The following is a 20,174-nucleotide window of genomic DNA, read 5'->3' as shown; positions in this document are numbered from 1 at the left end:
TTTTTTTTTAAATTACAAAACAGTTGATTTTTATTTACAGATGAATCTTTTCGACAACTTGCTTACATCAAATTAGTAAATATTTCTTGATATTTGATATCGAGTTATTCAAACACGAAGAATTATTCAACAGGTAAGACGTTTTTCACCGAAATCGACAAATCTTGGCATCATTTTTGACATAAAATGAAAGAAGATCTTGCTATATTCGGGCCATCAAACACAATTTACTAATAAAATGTGTTTGGTGTCCCGAATGTAGTAGTGTCTTCTTTCGTTATAACAAGTTCTGTAGCTATACACACACTTTAAAATTCAAAACAACGCCATTATACAAAGACCGTTTATCTTCTTTGTTATTCCAGCCATCAATTACAATTTATTAATATAGTGTGTCCGATGGCGTGAATGAAGCCAAGTTTTGCATTAGAATTCTTTCAATACGGAGATTTACCACACTGATATTGGGAACATCGGTGTCATTGTTATGTTCCTAATAACATTATGATAAGTCTTCGTATATATCTGCACGTATTTAATGTTTGAGGAATCCTAATGTGAATACAGTTTGGGACAAGAAGCTTCTTTCATTCTATAATTAAAAGTCTGTCTCTGTACAAAGAATTTTAATTTCAGTTTTTCCCCAGTAAGGAAAGTTTTAGAAAAGATTACATTTTGAAAATTTTGATTTAAGTTTAAACATGAATCAAATATGAAAATTACATTAACAGTGTAGTAAGTCGATCATTTATTCCGGGTTTTTCCCTTTCTCTTAACGACAAAGGTACAACCTATAATTAGAAAAGACATAGAAGACCCGTTTCTAACAACAAACTAATTGCAACTTTATTCTAACTTATTTTAAAAAGAAATAGAGCCTTTAAGCTGAATTCAAAATTCAAAATATGTACAGCATATTAATAATAATAATGCTGCTGCTGCGGGAATAAAATAGACGGCTTAAAAAGTTGATCGACACGAAGCAGCCCATAGGCGTCTCATTAATTTTATATATGCTGAAGCATTACGGATTGTTTCTCTGCGCCTTTTCGGCCTTATTTTAATATTCGAGTAATTTATTAGGATATAAATAATTGGAGAATGTTCATAATAATAATGACTTTATGAATGATATATGCAAAACACGATTAAATGAATGATGGAATCATTTTAGAAGTCTCTGCAGGTTATTTCTAATCGAAAATCTTTGGTTTATCAAGGAAATCCAGACAATTTGATAGATTTTGCGTGTTATAAAACCTATTAGAGTGGTATATAGGCTAGCGTGCCCTATATAAATAATATTGTGCATATTCTAGTAGTCTAAGTTGATTTATGAGCAAAAGATAAATTATTATCCTTCGCTTGTTTTTCAAACGTTAATGTAAGAAAATAAAGAAAAGCACTTATTAGAATTTATCTTGAAAGATTCAAACAAACTTTGTAAAAATTATTTAATTTTCGATTCCTTTCTGCTTCTACTGTAATAAATTATAATTACATCGACCAAACTGCCATCGATACAAAGACAGAAGTGCCAGCTCATTTTTTATGATTGAAAGAATACAAATGACAGGTTTGTTATTCAAACAAGCGCGAATCTTCTGGTGCCCAAGGACAAATTTTGAGACATTATGTGACAAACAAGCTAATAAAAGTAAACAGGTTAATCATCGGTTGTGACAAAAATTTCCACGTTAAACTAGGTCTTTAAAAATGAATAAATCCGTCTACAATGGCTATACAGGTAAAATTATAGCATAATTTTATTCGTGAATTTTTTTTTCTTTTAATATAAACCTACATAAGCACGACTTGTTTTTTTCATTTAAAATGAAATGAATATTATCTATTCATAATTTTTAATTTCTATGCGCCGTCCATTGTCCATTATATATATTCGTAATTGAATAATAAAATTAATAAATGTCCCGAATGTCGACTCGGTTTATAGTTGAAAGGATAATGAAAAGTCTAATGAGATTTAACTCGAGTTACGACAATAAGGCTGTTTCGTTGCCACCCAGCATCAACGCCTGACCTAAAAAGTCCCATTTAAAGCATTTAATAGTAAAATAATCCAGCTAATCATTTCATAAGTGAAAAATTGAAGACGAAGAAAATAAATCATCCAAAGACAAAGACGGACAATTTTCTGACAGGAGAAAGACAACAGGTAGGAATCTTGACTGATAACGCTTCTCAGCAGGATTTCCACATCAACCATATTTCTCTTCTTCTACACCCAGGGAGTCGAACCTTCCTTCAAACCCATTTTCTTATTATTTATGGAGAGATATGCTCTAAATTCTTCTACGGTCATCTGTCATGTTTACCCCGAGGATAATAACTGATCGGTCCTACGAAGATGAGACCCGCCTCTTGCGAAGGAGGAGAAGCAAAGAAGATATTTCACCCTCGTGAGAAAACACTTGATCTACTTTCTCAGACTTTATCCTGATTATTAAAAAAAAGGATAAGAAGGGATAGATGGACAACAGCCAACCGAATTACGTAAATTGTCTTGATTGATTAGACAACTTATTTAATAAAGATACAAAGTTCGATAAAGATGATAAGTAGGTCGATTATTGATAATTTCTTTCTTAATGTTGATGAATTATTAAAACTTCTTCCGTTTCTTCAAACGCATCTGATAACCGCTCGTCTTTAACAAACAAGTTTCTTTATGTAAATCAACGCAGTTTCTGTAAAGTTGGCTCAAATATAGTAAAAACAGACTTCACGCTTTCAACACAAGAAAATTTCTCCAGTATCAGTCTAAGGATAACCAAGATAAAAAGGCTACTTTAATCTCTCAACCTTTCAGTCCCCTTTACTTCCAACCAATTAAAAAGGAAAAAAAATGAGGCCGAGTGAAAATAGAACCATAAATCTCAAATAAGGTTATTTAATCTGTTTTAATTCTTATTAAATAGTATATTTATTAAATTTCGTTATTTTTACCCGACGTCACTAAATTACTTTTCATATTTCACTCGTTATTTCTGATAAATATTGGGCGGAAATGGTATCTAATTAGCAGAATCCCACTGGGTGGAACATCATGCATTATTCAAAAGTTCTGTGGCTAATACGTCACTAAATCTATCACCCCGCTGATGTAAGCTTTCGATATTAATTAAGCGATTTGTCCAATCGTTTTATTAATGTCTAGTATTTCGGGTAAACTGAAATTTTCTTCCAGGAATACATAGCATAGCAAATATTTATTTAATCGAGTGATGAATGATGATTTTTCTTTTCTTTAATTATTAAGAATTTGGAAAAATTTAAGAATTTTTGACATATTAAATATCAAATAATTTTTCATCGTCCTGGATAAGGGAACAGCGGCATTTTTGAGCAAGTTGTTGTTCCGTAGGACAGGTGTATCTATCTCGACAAGTAAACCTATAGCCCAAAGCGATGTCTGAGATTTCTTGACCCGCCCCCGTACTACATCAAAAATATAAAAAAAAATCCGCTTTCCTTATAAGCCCTGAAACAAAATATTACATCCTAGTCTATCAATAACCTTTGACATTAATTTATTGAATTGCGGATGTTGATATAACTGCTCCAATTATCCGTCACTTCCTATAAAGACATCTCTGACAGATTATCAACTTTGGCGGTTGACGATAAAGACGGGGGGAGTGATCGATTCGAAAATTGGTGTTTCCACTTTTAAATTTAGTTTCATAATCTCGAATTCTTAAGATTTTTGCCAGCATAAACTCAAAGATTTGTTGAAAAGGCAATCTTTTTATCAATTTAACAATCATATCTTTGATAATATTACGAGTTCCTTCAGGAGGAAACGTTATAAAACGTATGCACAAGATTACTTTCCTAATAACTTTCTTATGAAAATTTTAAGAACAAATTAAATTTGGACGCTTTCCAAATGCATTTCACTTTATGATTTAATCGCGGACTTAACCTATTATTAAATAAATTGTTTTTTATTTCTTTTTAAAAATCATTTTCCGGGACACACGGCTTCCTTGGTTTAAAAAAAAAAATGTTGGAGTAATTCCAAATTATAAACCAAAATATTTTTGGTAATCTCGAATAATTTTTCCCTAAATTATCTATAAGGAATATAAAATTGTATGATTTTCGTTCGAGTAAACTTTCAAAATATGATTCTAACAGAATATTTACAATGGATTATATTTATATGAAAGTATCCCGACAATAGTTTCTAAGTACAGTACATAAATCATTCTTTAGAATATTAATTCTATCTCTTAAAATATATAATCCATTTACCTGAGACTTAAGACCAATAAAGCCGATAATTAGATAGAGATAGCGTAGATGAAAAGGGAGAAAATTGGTTCTTAAACAATAGAATTCCTTAATAATTTTTCTATAACATTGGTTTTCAATTATCTTCCGACGAATCGATGTCGGATCTTTTACGAATGAGCGATAATCTACTTCTATCATCCATCTTCACTACGCAGAAACCCAATAGTGCACGAGATAAGCTGATTATCTCGGTATAACTTAACAGAATGCTAACTTAAACAATCGAATGTTGCGTGTTTGGTCGACGTTTATCAAGTCCGGGAATAAGGAATGCAGCATCCTGGTCAGCTTTCTAGGACGATCATTTATTATATCTGCGTATCCTTTCTGTTTTTCACCCCCAAATACGATCCCCAGTCTCTCTCTATCTAATGTACAATCGACAGCTAGGAAAATAGCCCGGATTTTTGTCACGTGGTATCATATTAAGGCCAAGGTTTGTAGAGAAAGTTAGGAAAAACTGTTTCGATCTAAATACAAATAGCGTAATTCCATTTCGAATAAGTTTACCCGATTAGAAATCTTTCCATTATAATTAATACGTTTAAGGCAATTAAACCGCATTAAAAACCAGGATATTTTGCAAATCAATCATTCAGATTCCTACAAAATGCCATTTTTTTTTAATAGTAATTATGTATAAATAAGAAACGGTACGCGTACACCTATGTTTTACATTGTATTTTATACTACATTATCTATAAATATCCAACACAAAAGGTACATTCTCTTTAGTACTTTCCCTTAACGTAGCTTTATCATTTTGCTGTCTACGTACAAACAAACGTAAGAGAAGCATTTGTCAAGACACTGCAATTGTGTTACAGTTTTAAAGAATATAAAAACAAACAAAATGGCATACTATTTAAAGCTCACAGAACACTATATTCAAGCATGTCTCCATTAATCAAAACACCGGTCATTTCGTAAGTTCGCAAATGCCAGAGTGCCAACCTTTCCGTAACCCGTGTCATTTCGAATAGTAATAATAGCTTCCATCACTCGATAAGCATTATAATTTATTACGACTCGGCCGTAAATATCTTAAATAAGGATCTCGCTAGCGGGTTTCGAACAGAAAATATGCCGGAATAATCCAAAATTTAACATGCGTTACATCACTCGAATTTCGTGAGTCGAGTCCAGCCTTTCGCATCCAATTTGCTAACATTTTTGTTTTTACGCATCCTCTAATGCAAATGGTAATTGCCACACGGACGAACCGCGCTGAAGGCACTTACCGTCCTCCCTATTTAAAATTAAAGAATAAACTAGTGGCGCCATCTGGTTCGTCCAATAACACTTTAAATATTACCTAATTAAGTTAAACATTTACTTAATCATCTTCGTCGTTTAGATTTCCATTCGTAAAAGCTAATACATTAATTTTAGTCGCAGCACGCCCGTCGCATATTCAATCATGGGTCCTCTATTAAAATTATGCACGAAAGCCATAACGAATCGATCGGAGGCAAAGATAATCCACTGACAAATATAATTTATTATTATATATTGCCTAACCAAGTATTTATCAACAAAAGAGTAAAGGATTTTACACATAGTAACTTATTTCTCTTTGTTTCTAGCCCAGCGCTTACGTCTCGTAGTGTTTTCGCCATTCCTAATATCCCAGAATCAATTATCCACGGCGAAAACGGCATGGAATTGGCCGAAAAATTTATAATATCAGACGTGGAAAGAATTATAAAAATATATTGGATAATTATTTTAAAAATTCAACGAGATTAATTAAGCTTTGCTCGTCTATATTTGTTTCCAGAAAAAAAAATTTCTACGGAATTTTTCGCTGCAGGGAAAAAATCCGGAGAAAGGGAATTTAATTTCTCTTTTAAAGAAAAGTTTCCATTTGACAGAACTAAACGTGAAGATTCTGTCATGTTTTTTTTTAAATACGTTTTGTCTCGTATTTCGCTATTATTCTCATTGTTATATGTGGTAGTTTATAATGTTTTATTTGAAATTCTACAATTAATGAACTTTATTTTTATGGTAATTCCTGCATGTATATATGTATAAAATCCGAACAAAGAAGAGATTAAAAAGGAGAGAAAGAGATTAAATTATATCTTCTTAAGATATAATTTAATAAATTCTGTAATAGAACGTAACCGTTTATAAATTCGCAGTAAAAGCTGATATTTGTAAAACTATATTTTAGAGTTTAATTAATCCCTACAAGTATTTACCTAAAAATAATAAAAGCGGATCTGCTATATTCTGTGTAAAATTTCTAATGCACCGGCAACTTTTCCCTAAAGTAAAAAATATACTGTTTTTTTTTATANTATTAAAATTATATCTTTGTTTTGATTTGTTACTTGATAATCAACTTTAATATTCGAACCCCGAAACATCAAATGAATTTATTGTGCATGATTGTTTGCATTTACTTCAATGTTCTTAAGCTTTTAACATTGTAAATTTGCAAATAAACATATAGATTAATTAGCTAAAGAATAAAACTTTAAAATGTTAAAATAATAATAATAATAATGAATAAATAAAATAAGAATAAATATTAATCTACTTTGCTTTATTTATATTTAAATTGTTGATAAAAAATACCTGAAAAATATGCAAATTCAGTCTTAATTATCAAGCAAGCCAACGCTATTGATCATTTAATAGCTTAAACCTACTTAAGCTAATTAATTTCATCACTTTTTAAAACAATTTTGTACGCAAATCTGCATTGTAATTCGCAAAAAGTATGAAAGAAATTATTTTAAAATATACAATATAAACGGAAGAACACATAAAATTAACACAAAATAAAATAAAATTCTAGCTAATTCTAGCCCGAGTATGATGTTGACTTGATGATGTCGTTCCATAGAATACAAATATTTAAATCAACATTTAGAACAAAAAAATTATTTTAAAATATACAAGAAAAACGGAAGAACACATAAAATTAACACAAAATAAAATAAAATTCTAGCTAATTCTAGCCCGAGTTTTAAGTGAACTTTTTAACTATGTACAGTACTTCCACGCCGACGGCAGGCTCTCAGCATCATTTGTCCACCAGCGTGTATATTAAACCTACTCACGCCAGCACTACCCGCACGGTCGATGGATCCTTATCGATATAAAATGGCCGCATTTCAAACTTTGATAAGAAGTGCTTATTTATATTGTGATAGAATCGGTGAGAGGAATAAAGAAATTGATAGGATATTGCAAGTAGCCCAGACCCTAGGTTACAAGAAAAGCACTATTGTACGATTACTCAAGAAATATGAAAGAAACAGGGAGAGAAAAGACTTAAATACCGCTCCCAATAGGCGGTTGAAGTTTACATATAATATTAATTTGAATAGTATTATGAAAGAAATCGCTAATAGGAAACAAGCAAGAATGGTTTTAAAAAGAGCCCCAAATTTATATAATGTTTTAATGGAATTCAAATCAAGTTATAGGTTTTCGATAAATAATTATACTTCTTTTTCTACATTTAGATCCGTGCAGAAGGTGTGTAAAATGGCAAAAAGTAAAAAATGCGAGTACGTTCGGTTCGAGTAAGGATCTCTTTGCTTCCATCTGTCCATCGACAATAAGATCCCGTTCTAGAATAAGATTTGTCATAAATTATTTGCTGGATCTGGGCCGAGTTGGCTAATTGTAAGTGTCTATGGCAACTTTGTTGTATTCTACACCAAACACTTGGGAGATATTACGGTCTCGGTTTATAAATTGGCACAATATCTGACCGCGATTTCATAATAACACGCAATTAATAGCCGGACAACAGAAAAAAATGGAAATATTTATGTACGGTATTAGCGTGGAAATGTATTATATTTTGATGCCATTGAGATCGTAGCTACAGAAAACCCACATTTTTAGGGTATCGGGCATACATAGCCTGTATATTCTTGTCCAAGTACTCACAATCATGGGGTGTAAGTTGCTGGTGTCTTGACACAGCGAAAGCAATAGTATAAATGAACGTAGAAATTAAATTATCCAGTAATCTTACGTGATTACGAGGACGGGAACATCCTAAAATAATCGAATTTACAATGACATATTTGATACATACATGACACATGGCAGAATGCAATTAATATGACGAAATTTACTAAAATTTTAAACAGAACTTCATTTAATAAATATATTTAATATGTCTTTTTTGAAAATAACAGAAAAAGATTTAGACTAGTCGATTTATAAAAGGCCCTTCCTCTATCGAATAAACTTAAAAGCACGGAAATCTAATGTAGTTTGAGAGTGGAATTAAATAGTTATTGTGTTGTAAATTTTCTCTTTGCATATTTAGGGAGGGATTGGATGTGGACGTGCGAAGATTCGTCAGTCCACACAATTTGGATGATTTTAAATTTCGAGGCAGCAAGATGAAGAAAGGCCTCTCGAAGCAGTTCGAACCCTCGACCGGTGCTTTCGAAGGTTTGAGCGTGTTTGAAAATAACATCAAGCCCGCTTATAGACAAGCTGTGATGAAGGTTCGACCAATCTGTCAGACGGCCTGCCAGCGTTTTAACAGGTAAATTACATTACTGTTTAGATGTATTACAGTGAAATCTATCTAAAATACTAGTAGAAATAAAACGGAAATCTGTCAGAAAAAACTTCAGAATGAAGCGATTTTCTATGTTAATATTTATTATATTAAAACCAGAGAGTTTTATTTTTGGATTCGTGAGAACTTGAAACGTCGAGAAATGCAAAAAAGTTCGAGTATTCTTCCGGTATGTATGGATGTTGGTGGTGTGTGTGTGTGTGAGGGGCACAATTTTGTCTGTCTTAGAAATTATTTAGAAAAAAGTAATAAAATTTGTTTTTCAAATATTGTTGAACGGATGAACTATAATTTCATTTTGTTTAACTTTAAACGTAAACATATGTGAATGAATTTAATTTACAATGCAAACACAGTATAAGAAGTGCTCAGAAAGAAATAAGAAAAGTCCATTCAAAATTTTATCCACTTTGGATTCTTTCGTTAATGCAGTACGAGTTTATTAAAGTGTTTATAACTGTCGTTCAGATTAATAAGATTAACTGCACCTTAAAATATTTTCTTAACTTATGTTTGTCCCTTGTCTGAATTAGTACGTGTAGTGTGAATAACTCTAATTATTTTTTAAAATTAGATTAATTATTAAAAACGAAAATTTTCGGTTTAATGTTTATTGCATAACTTCTATAAGACCTGAGATTTACTAATGCGAAAAAGCATTTCAAAATTCGTGACATTGAACTAAAATTATAAATTTAAGAGTATAGAAGAAGCTATTGTACCTTGAGCAAATTGTATCGGAATATTTTCGTGATTAATATTTCTTGTGGCATCTATCGGGAAACAGTCAAAACAATTGATAGATGGGTGTGTAATGAAAATTTTAGGCAAGTNAAAGGTACAACCTATAATTAGAAAAGACATAGAAGACCCGTTTCTAACAACAAACTAATTGCAACTTTATTCTAACTTATTTTAAAAAGAAATAGAGCCTTTAAGCTGAATTCAAAATTCAAAATATGTACAGCATATTAATAATAATAATGCTGCTGCTGCGGGAATAAAATAGACGGCTTAAAAAGTTGATCGACACGAAGCAGCCCATAGGCGTCTCATTAATTTTATATATGCTGAAGCATTACGGATTGTTTCTCTGCGCCTTTTCGGCCTTATTTTAATATTCGAGTAATTTATTAGGATATAAATAATTGGAGAATGTTCATAATAATAATGACTTTATGAATGATATATGCAAAACACGATTAAATGAATGATGGAATCATTTTAGAAGTCTCTGCAGGTTATTTCTAATCGAAAATCTTTGGTTTATCAAGGAAATCCAGACAATTTGATAGATTTTGCGTGTTATAAAACCTATTAGAGTGGTATATAGGCTAGCGTGCCCTATATAAATAATATTGTGCATATTCTAGTAGTCTAAGTTGATTTATGAGCAAAAGATAAATTATTATCCTTCGCTTGTTTTTCAAACGTTAATGTAAGAAAATAAAGAAAAGCACTTATTAGAATTTATCTTGAAAGATTCAAACAAACTTTGTAAAAATTATTTAATTTTCGATTCCTTTCTGCTTCTACTGTAATAAATTATAATTACATCGACCAAACTGCCATCGATACAAAGACAGAAGTGCCAGCTCATTTTTTATGATTGAAAGAATACAAATGACAGGTTTGTTATTCAAACAAGCGCGAATCTTCTGGTGCCCAAGGACAAATTTTGAGACATTATGTGACAAACAAGCTAATAAAAGTAAACAGGTTAATCATCGGTTGTGACAAAAATTTCCACGTTAAACTAGGTCTTTAAAAATGAATAAATCCGTCTACAATGGCTATACAGGTAAAATTATAGCATAATTTTATTCGTGAATTTTTTTTTCTTTTAATATAAACCTACATAAGCACGACTTGTTTTTTTCATTTAAAATGAAATGAATATTATCTATTCATAATTTTTAATTTCTATGCGCCGTCCATTGTCCATTATATATATTCGTAATTGAATAATAAAATTAATAAATGTCCCGAATGTCGACTCGGTTTATAGTTGAAAGGATAATGAAAAGTCTAATGAGATTTAACTCGAGTTACGACAATAAGGCTGTTTCGTTGCCACCCAGCATCAACGCCTGACCTAAAAAGTCCCATTTAAAGCATTTAATAGTAAAATAATCCAGCTAATCATTTCATAAGTGAAAAATTGAAGACGAAGAAAATAAATCATCGAAAGACAAAGACGGACAATTTTCTGACAGGAGAAAGACAACAGGTAGGAATCTTGACTGATAACGCTTCTCAGCAGGATTTCCACATCAACCATATTTCTCTTCTTCTACACCCAGGGAGTCGAACCTTCCTTCAAACCCATTTTCTTATTATTTATGGAGAGATATGCTCTAAATTCTTCTACGGTCATCTGTCATGTTTACCCCGAGGATAATAACTGATCGGTCCTACGAAGATGAGACCCGCCTCTTGCGAAGGAGGAGAAGCAAAGAAGATATTTCACCCTCGTGAGAAAGCACTTGATCTACTTTCTCAGACTTTATCCTGATTATTAAAAAAAAGGATAAGAAGGGATAGATGGACAACAGCCAACCGAATTACGTAAATTGTCTTGATTGATTAGACAACTTATTTAATAAAGATACAAAGTTCGATAAAGATGATAAGTAGGTCGATTATTGATAATTTCTTTCTTAATGTTGATGAATTATTAAAACTTCTTCCGTTTCTTCAAACGCATCTGATAACCGCTCGTCTTTAACAAACAAGTTTCTTTATGCAAATCAACGTAGTTTCTGTAAAGTTGGCTCAAATACAGTAAAAACAGGCTTCACGCTTTCAACATAAAATTTCTCCAGTATCAGTCTAAGGATAACCAAGATAAAAAGGCTACTTTAATCTCTCAACCTTTCAGTCCCCTTTACTTCCAACCAATTAAAAAGGAAAAAAAATGAGGCCGAGTGAAAATAGAACCATAAATCTCAAATAAGGTTATTTAATCTGTTTTAATTCTTATTAAATAGTATATTTATTAAATTTCGTTATTTTTACCCGACGTCACTAAATTACTTTTCATATTTCACTCGTTATTTCTGATAAATATTGGGCGGAAATGGTATCTAATTAGCAGAATCCCACTGGGTGGAACATCATGCATTATTCAAAAGTTCTGTGGCTAATACGTCACTAAATCTATCACCCCGCTGATGTAAGCTTTCGATATTAATTAAGCGATTTGTCCAATCGTTTTATTAATGTCTAGTATTTCGGGTAAACTGAAATTTTCTTCCAGGAATACATAGCATAGCAAATATTTATTTAATCGAGTGATGAATGATGATTTTTCTTTTCTTTAATTATTAAGAATTTGGAAAAATTTAAGAATTTTTGACATATTAAATATCAAATAATTTTTCATCGTCCTGGATAAGGGAACAGCGGCATTTTTGAGCAAGTTGTTGTTCCGTAGGACAGGTGTATCTATCTCGACAAGTAAACCTATAGCCCAAAGCGATGTCTGAGATTTCTTGACCCGCCCCCGTACTACATCAAAAATATAAAAAAAAAATCCGCTTTCCTTATAAGCCCTGAAACAAAATATTACATCCTAGTCTATCAATAACCTTTGACATTAATTTATTGAATTGCGGATGTTGATATAACTGCTCCAATTATCCGTCACTTCCTATAAAGACATCTCTGACAGATTATCAACTTTGGCTGTTGACGATAAAGACGGGGGGAGTGATCGATTCGAAAATTGGTGTTTCCACTTTTAAATTTAGTTTCATAATCCTTAATTCTTAAGATTTTTGCCAGCATAAACTCAAAGATTTGTTGAAAAGGCAATCTTTTTATCAATTTAACAATCATATCTTTGATAATATTACGAGTTCCTTCAGGAGGAAACGTTATAAAACGTATGCACAAGATTACTTTCCTAATAACTTTCTTATGAAAATTTTAAGAACAAATTAAATTTGGACGCTTTCCAAATGCATTTCACTTTATGATTTAATCGCGGACTTAACCTATTATTAAATAAATTGTTTTTTATTTCTTTTTAAAAATCATTTTCCGGGACACACGGCTTCCTTGTTTAAAAAAAAAAAATGTTGGAGTAATTCCAAATTATAAACCAAAATATTTTTGGTAATCTCGAATAATTTTTCCCTAAATTATCTATAAGGAATATAAAATTGTATGATTTTCGTTCGAGTAAACTTTCAAAATATGATTCTAACAGAATATTTACAATGGATTATATTTATATGAAAGTATCCCGACAATAGTTTCTAAGTACAGTACATAAATCATTCTTTAGAATATTAATTCTATCTCTTAAAATATATAATCCATTTACCTGAGACTTAAGACCAATAAAGCCGATAATTAGATAGAGATAGCGTAGATGAAAAGGGAGAAAATTGGTTCTTAAACAATAGAATTCCTTAATAATTTTTCTATAACATTGGTTTTCAATTATCTTCCGACGAATCGATGTCGGATCTTTTACGAATGAGCGATAATCTACTTCTATCATCCATCTTCACTACGCAGAAACCCAATAGTGCACGAGATAAGCTGATTATCTCGGTATAACTTAACAGAATGCTAACTTAAACAATCGAATGTTGCGTGTTTGGTCGACGTTTATCAAGTCCGGGAATAAGGAATGCAGCATCCTGGTCAGCTTTCTAGGACGATCATTTATTATATCTGCGTATCCTTTCTGTTTTTCACCCCCAAATACGATCCCCAGTCTCTCTCTATCTAATGTACAATCGACAGCTAGGAAAATAGCCCGGATTTTTGTCACGTGGTATCATATTAAGGCCAAGGTTTGTAGAGAAAGTTAGGAAAAACTGTTTCGATCTAAATACAAATAGCGTAATTCCATTTCGAATAAGTTTACCCGATTAGAAATCTTTCCATTATAATTAATACGTTTAAGGCAATTAAACCGCATTAAAAACCAGGATATTTTGCAAATCAATCATTCAGATTCCTACAAAATGCCATTTTTTTTTAATAGTAATTATGTATAAATAAGAAACGGTACGCGTACACCTATGTTTTACATTGTATTTTATACTACATTATCTATAAATATCCAACACAAAAGGTACATTCTCTTTAGTACTTTCCCTTAACGTAGCTTTATCATTTTGCTGTCTACGTACAAACAAACGTAAGAGAAGCATTTGTCAAGACACTGCAATTGTGTTACAGTTTTAAAGAATATAAAAACAAACAAAATGGCATACTATTTAAAGCTCACAGAACACTATATTCAAGCATGTCTCCATTAATCAAAACACCGGTCATTTCGTAAGTTCGCAAATGCCAGAGTGCCAACCTTTCCGTAACCCGTGTCATTTCGAATAGTAATAATAGCTTCCATCACTCGATAAGCATTATAATTTATTACGACTCGGCCGTAAATATCTTAAATAAGGATCTCGCTAGCGGGTTTCGAACAGAAAATATGCCGGAATAATCCAAAATTTAACATGCGTTACATCACTCGAATTTCGTGAGTCGAGTCCAGCCTTTCGCATCCAATTTGCTAACATTTTTGTTTTTACGCATCCTCTAATGCAAATGGTAATTGCCACACGGACGAACCGCGCTGAAGGCACTTACCGTCCTCCCTATTTAAAATTAAAGAATAAACTAGTGGCGCCATCTGGTTCGTCCAATAACACTTTAAATATTACCTAATTAAGTTAAACATTTACTTAATCATCTTCGTCGTTTAGATTTCCATTCGTAAAAGCTAATACATTAATTTTAGTCGCAGCACGCCCGTCGCATATTCAATCATGGGTCCTCTATTAAAATTATGCACGAAAGCCATAACGAATCGATCGGAGGCAAAGATAATCCACTGACAAATATAATTTATTATTATATATTGCCTAACCAAGTATTTATCAACAAAAGAGTAAAGGATTTTACACATAGTAACTTATTTCTCTTTGTTTCTAGCCCAGCGCTTACGTCTCGTAGTGTTTTCGCCATTCCTAATATCCCAGAATCAATTATCCACGGCGAAAACGGCATGGAATTGGCCGAAAAATTTATAATATCAGACGTGGAAAGAATTATAAAAATATATCGGATAATTATTTTAAAAATTCAACGAGATTAATTAAGCTTTGCTCGTCCATATTTGTTTCCAGAAAAAAAAATTTCTACGGAATTTTTCGCTGCAGGGAAAAAATCCGGAGAAAGGGAATTTAATTTCTCTTTTAAGGAAAAGTTTCCATTTGACAGAACTAAACGTGAAGATTCTGTCATGTTTTTTTTTAAATACGTTTTGTCTCGTATTTCGCTATTATTCTCATTGTTATATGTGGTAGTTTATAATGTTTTATTTGAAATTCTACAATTAATGAACTTTATTTTTATGGTAATTCCTGCATGTATATATGTATAAAATCCGAACAAAGAAGAGATTAAAAAGGAGAGAAAGAGATTAAATTATATCTTCTTAAGATATAATTTAATAAATTCTGTAATAGAACGTAACCGTTTATAAATTCGCAGTAAAAGCTGATATTTGTAAAACTATATTTTAGAGTTTAATTAATCCCTACAAGTATTTACCTAAAAATAATAAAAGCGGATCTGCTATATTCTGTGTAAAATTTCTAATGCACCGGCAACTTTTCCCTAAAGTAAAAAATATACTGTTTTTTTGTATATATATATTTTATATAAAATTATACAGTTCTATATCTGGAGAAGTGTTAAATATTTTTATTTAGGAATGGAGCAAAAAAAAAAACACTCGAAAGTTAACGTATTTTTTCTAATTTTCTACAAATATGACACAAAATTTTATAAACTTTATAGCATACTTTTTGGACACGTAATGTGGAGAATTACAATGTATATTTTTATTTTGACAGGTTGTTATGATTATTAATGCGAACATAAATTAATTACGATATTTTCAGAGGTTTAAAGTAAAATCGGTTAAGAGTTATATCTTTTCTATTTAAAAATTTGGCTATTTTTACTGAGTGAGTTCGAAATTTGAATGTTTTCGAATTCATTATATGATTACTCTCTCGTGTGAACTTACAATTTAAGACTGTATACGGTTGTATTTGTTTTTAAAAAGGAGGGAAAACGTAAATAAGTAACAAAACCCGGATCTACAACCCACAAATAGCCGTCGACCACAATAAAGGGCATACTAAGAAACTATGACACGAACATATTTTCGAAATGACTGATTACGTCATTACACCCTTAGTACTGGCTATTGAATAGAAACGAGCGAGTGTACTTATCACGACCCACGCAGCTTTATTAAAAGACTTCTATCTTTATTTCGATCGTTGCTAATGAATAATTCCAAATTTTTCACAACGTAATAAGCATCTTTTAATTAAAAGGACAACTGACCCAGTTATGGGAGAGAAAGGACTACTATCTAAATTTAGACAAGGAACCGGATTCCAAATTCCATCTCGCATCGATCGACCAATGCTAGGACCTATCGAAGGGTGGAGTAAGATTTCGAGCTGGCTCGGGATGCTTCGGTGCTCCATTGTTTTATTAGGACAAGGTTAAAAATGTATTAATTGTATTTTATTAATAACCATTATGTTAATGGGTACACCGAATGGAATGTGTAATTACCTGTCTGGAAATAATCAGTTTTCGATAAAGAAATTCTATACGTTCGCATTTCGTGTTCGGGTGATAAATTAGCGGAAGTCAAGGCGAGTCCTTCGTATCTATACAGATTGGCTTTCGGGACATTCATTTCCATATTATCTGGAACAATTCATTTCTTATTATTTGTTACTCTCGGAAAATAATTGATTACCATTCGTTAGCCTATGCTTCCTTTAAACAATTTGTTCAAAAATTACTGTTAGATTCTTGAAATTAAATATACAAAAACTGCAATACTGATCATAATTTTCTATTTGGACGAAATATAATTCGTATTTTTTATATAGCCAGTATATAGAGATACATCAGCATATACATTTATTAGTAACGATCATTTTCTAGTCGAGACCATAGAATAGCAGGGAACCTAAAGATGGACTAGATTAGACCGAAAAAATTTGTTGCTTAGTAAGATACTTCATACTTCAACTAGTTTATTCCGCACTAATCAAACATAATCTTCTAATTGACAATAAATGAACTTTTTTTTAATAGTTCACCATGAATGAGTGGTATCAGTTCTCTCTCACTTTTTTCCATTACAGATGGATCCGAGACACGATGCCACAGAAGAATGAAGAATGAATAACGACATCCCGACTCGAATTACCCACGAGTATAGAGATTGGATTCGAACGTGGCCTGGCAGCGGTAAGTGAATTCCTTTCTTATATATTAACAAAAAATTCAGCCGGATAACCAAGTAAGATGAAATTCTACTTCCACGAAATGATGATTTGTTTTGGCCATTTCGAACAGTACAGTACATTATTCCCTATCCTCCATTAATATTGCCCACTCCACCGAGAATCGGATGATGCTCTAGCATATTAATGATTTTATCTCTGGCGAAATTGATAAATGGCTTTGTGATCATTAATATGCTGGAATTCGCGACTTAAAACACAATCCAGCCCGTAAACAAAAAAATATATTTAAAAATTAACTTGGAAAAACAATTATTCTAATTTAGAACTTCAAAAGTTGATTAACATTTATTGCTTTTATATATCCCCGTGTACTTTAATATCAGACAAACTTTATCTTAGCCACGTATCCGAGCTAATCAAAATAAACATTTTTTTACATTACATCAGTAATTATATTGTAGTATATATTAAGCCATAACGATAAACTTTAATGTTTATCAACGAGCTCTTATACTCTCGCAATCTGTAGATTTCGCCGGCAAATTTACGTGTTAAAATCCCTTTCAGACGAATAAAGGATTTGATATCGTTCGGGATGTTTACTATTCAAAACAAGATTTAATAGATGCAGAGTTTCCGGCTTCCAAGGCCTTCTTATAGGTATTTCCCGTTTTCAAGGTTGATCCGAACTTTTCTGATTATAAATGTGACTAAAGCAGTTCATACCCGTAAATAACAGATTAATTTCATTATCGTTTCTACACGGTATTTGATTTTTCAATCAGTTGCGTATAGGAGATCTTTCTTTATACCTAATGGGTATAAAGAAATGCCTAAAAATTCTAGCTTGAAACTCTTTTGGAAATTAATTGTGTAGATGATCGAAGATGTATCGATAATTCAAAATTATGCAGATCGGATTTAAACCAAATGTATTTACATTTACTTTTCGGTAGTTTGGGTACGCAGTAATTGCAGTTTCGATCCTCGTACATATTTTAAATTGTGGCATTGATGAAAAAGTCTGGAGATGGATGAAGAAAAAGTCAAAATCCTGCTTTAGTTTTTTAAAAAAAATTCTGCAAATAGAAATTCAGAGTCGTGGTTTACTATTAATAGTTGTTTGTAGGAAAACATCATCATCTAGTAGACTGGACGATTATAAATATCTGCGACACGTAGGATCACGCTTTTCTAACCGGTTACGAAAGGGTTACAGTTGACTTTAGGGCTCCATTTTGACAAATTTCATACGTCGAAAGCGTGATCCGAATCCAAATCTCATTCGTAATTCTTATAACTATAATAAATTTATTTTTTTTCGAATTTAATGTATTCAATTGTCGTAAAAATAGTCGGCAGTTTCCGTCAAGCGCGACGGAAATAGAGCGAATGTAAAGATTCATTTCCGAATTATTTTTGTTGGTAAGGAGGTTAAACTCTTTATGTAAGCTTAACAACCGATCGGCGATCAAGCCAGATCTGGCGACCTCGAAGGTGGGCGTAGGGTCGAGGCGTGGGTCACCACCTTGGCCCCACCGATTCCATAAGACATTAGGAGTCGCTGACGTCAACGCACAGGTCCTAAGACGCCAAGACATCGTTGATGACTTTTTCCGAGTCGAGCCAAGCGGATTTTCCTGTAAATCGAGGTGCGTCTAAAATGGTCCATTTGGGTCGTTCTATTGTCCTCTGTCACGCATTTAGCATTGTTCTGGGAAGCGATGAGTGAGACAGTAGTGAAAGTTTGTTTTTACGCTTCGAGATGCGACTCATTCCGCATTCTACGAACTTCTAATGATACGACAGTTTTTATCATAGAATAAAGGCAAATTTTACTGTAATATTTTAATTTTTAGATTTATCACTCGTTCGTATTAAAGTGTCATTAACAATACGTACGCATTTTTTTTAATTATGGTTTTGTTCTAATCGACACTAAATTCGATTTCGAACAAGAGAACTCTACAATGTATTATTACTTGACTTTAACGAATGTAAGTCCGGTATTAGAAAATGACTTCAAGGTTTCGGTGTAAACATAATAAGAATGTTGCATCAACAAACAATAGAACTCGACCTCCAAATAGTCGTATACATCGACCGGGAGGATTTGCTAAACTGTCACCTCCGGTTAAATAAGCGTACTAAACGTCCTTCGAAATTCTTCTTCTACACAATTACGCATACTATTCGGACATAAACAACGATCTGGATATCGTTTATCTGTATAAACAAAATTCTGCCGAAAAAACGAGAATGCTCCAAGAAATCACAATGCTAGTCGATAGTTCTAATACATTATATTTACATAAATATACGACATAAGTTGTATACTTGTATTACAGCCGAAACACGGGTAATACCACACTACATCTAATTCTTAAGGAACTCTCCCGATCATTTACGAACCGGATGCTGGAATCAAGCTATTTAAATCTTCACGGAGTTTAAACGATTACGATCAAGGAAAGATTTAGGCCTACATCGTTTCAATCATCGAAGAGATTAACAAGTAATTACACTCGAAGATGTCTTTTGTAACGTACTGTTTTACAGATATACGTGCCTATTTATTATTATGTTTACGAAAACGGCAGAAAAAGAATTTAAGATATTTTACAAAGACCCGATACATCAAAACAACGCATTTTAATCGTTTCTATTTACGGCCTCTTAATACAAAATGTTCACTATTAGGTTAAAGAATCATAATATATTAAGTAATTCTCAATATAGTAAAAGGATATTTGTTTAAAAGGACAATTCCTACTATTTGTGTTATTTATCTTATGTTTGAATTCAAAAACTTTTACGTACGAGTAAATAGAAATGACTAAACAATTATAAATATATACAGATCGTTATTCTCTACCGCACATATTTGGCCGTATCGTCGAAGGTTATATCAAATGATAAGTTTATTGTATTAAATTACGATAATTAATTAACCGTATCTTTGGTTTCAATGGTTTTCG

General features: G+C 32.0%; 1 long non-coding RNA gene across 1 annotated transcript in view; it reads left to right on the top strand.

The window, feature by feature from the left end:
• Window positions 1-40: 40 nt before the first annotated feature.
• LOC111637932 overlaps window positions 41-20,174 on the top strand; it is a 38,162-nt gene continuing 18,028 nt past the window's right edge. Inside the window, exons 1-2 of the long non-coding RNA XR_002758759.1 lie at window positions 41-133; window positions 17,092-17,197. This is a non-coding gene — a long non-coding RNA (uncharacterized LOC111637932). The remainder of the gene's footprint in view (window positions 134-17,091; window positions 17,198-20,174) is intronic.

This window comes from Centruroides sculpturatus, unplaced genomic scaffold (assembly GCF_000671375.1).
Source record: "Centruroides sculpturatus isolate CEXI.00-Female unplaced genomic scaffold, Cexi_2.0 scaffold1208, whole genome shotgun sequence".
Taxonomy (NCBI): domain Eukaryota; kingdom Metazoa; phylum Arthropoda; class Arachnida; order Scorpiones; family Buthidae; genus Centruroides; species Centruroides sculpturatus.
The sequence above is the reverse complement of the archived record's forward strand: the minus strand, read 5'-3'. Positions and strand labels throughout refer to the sequence as shown.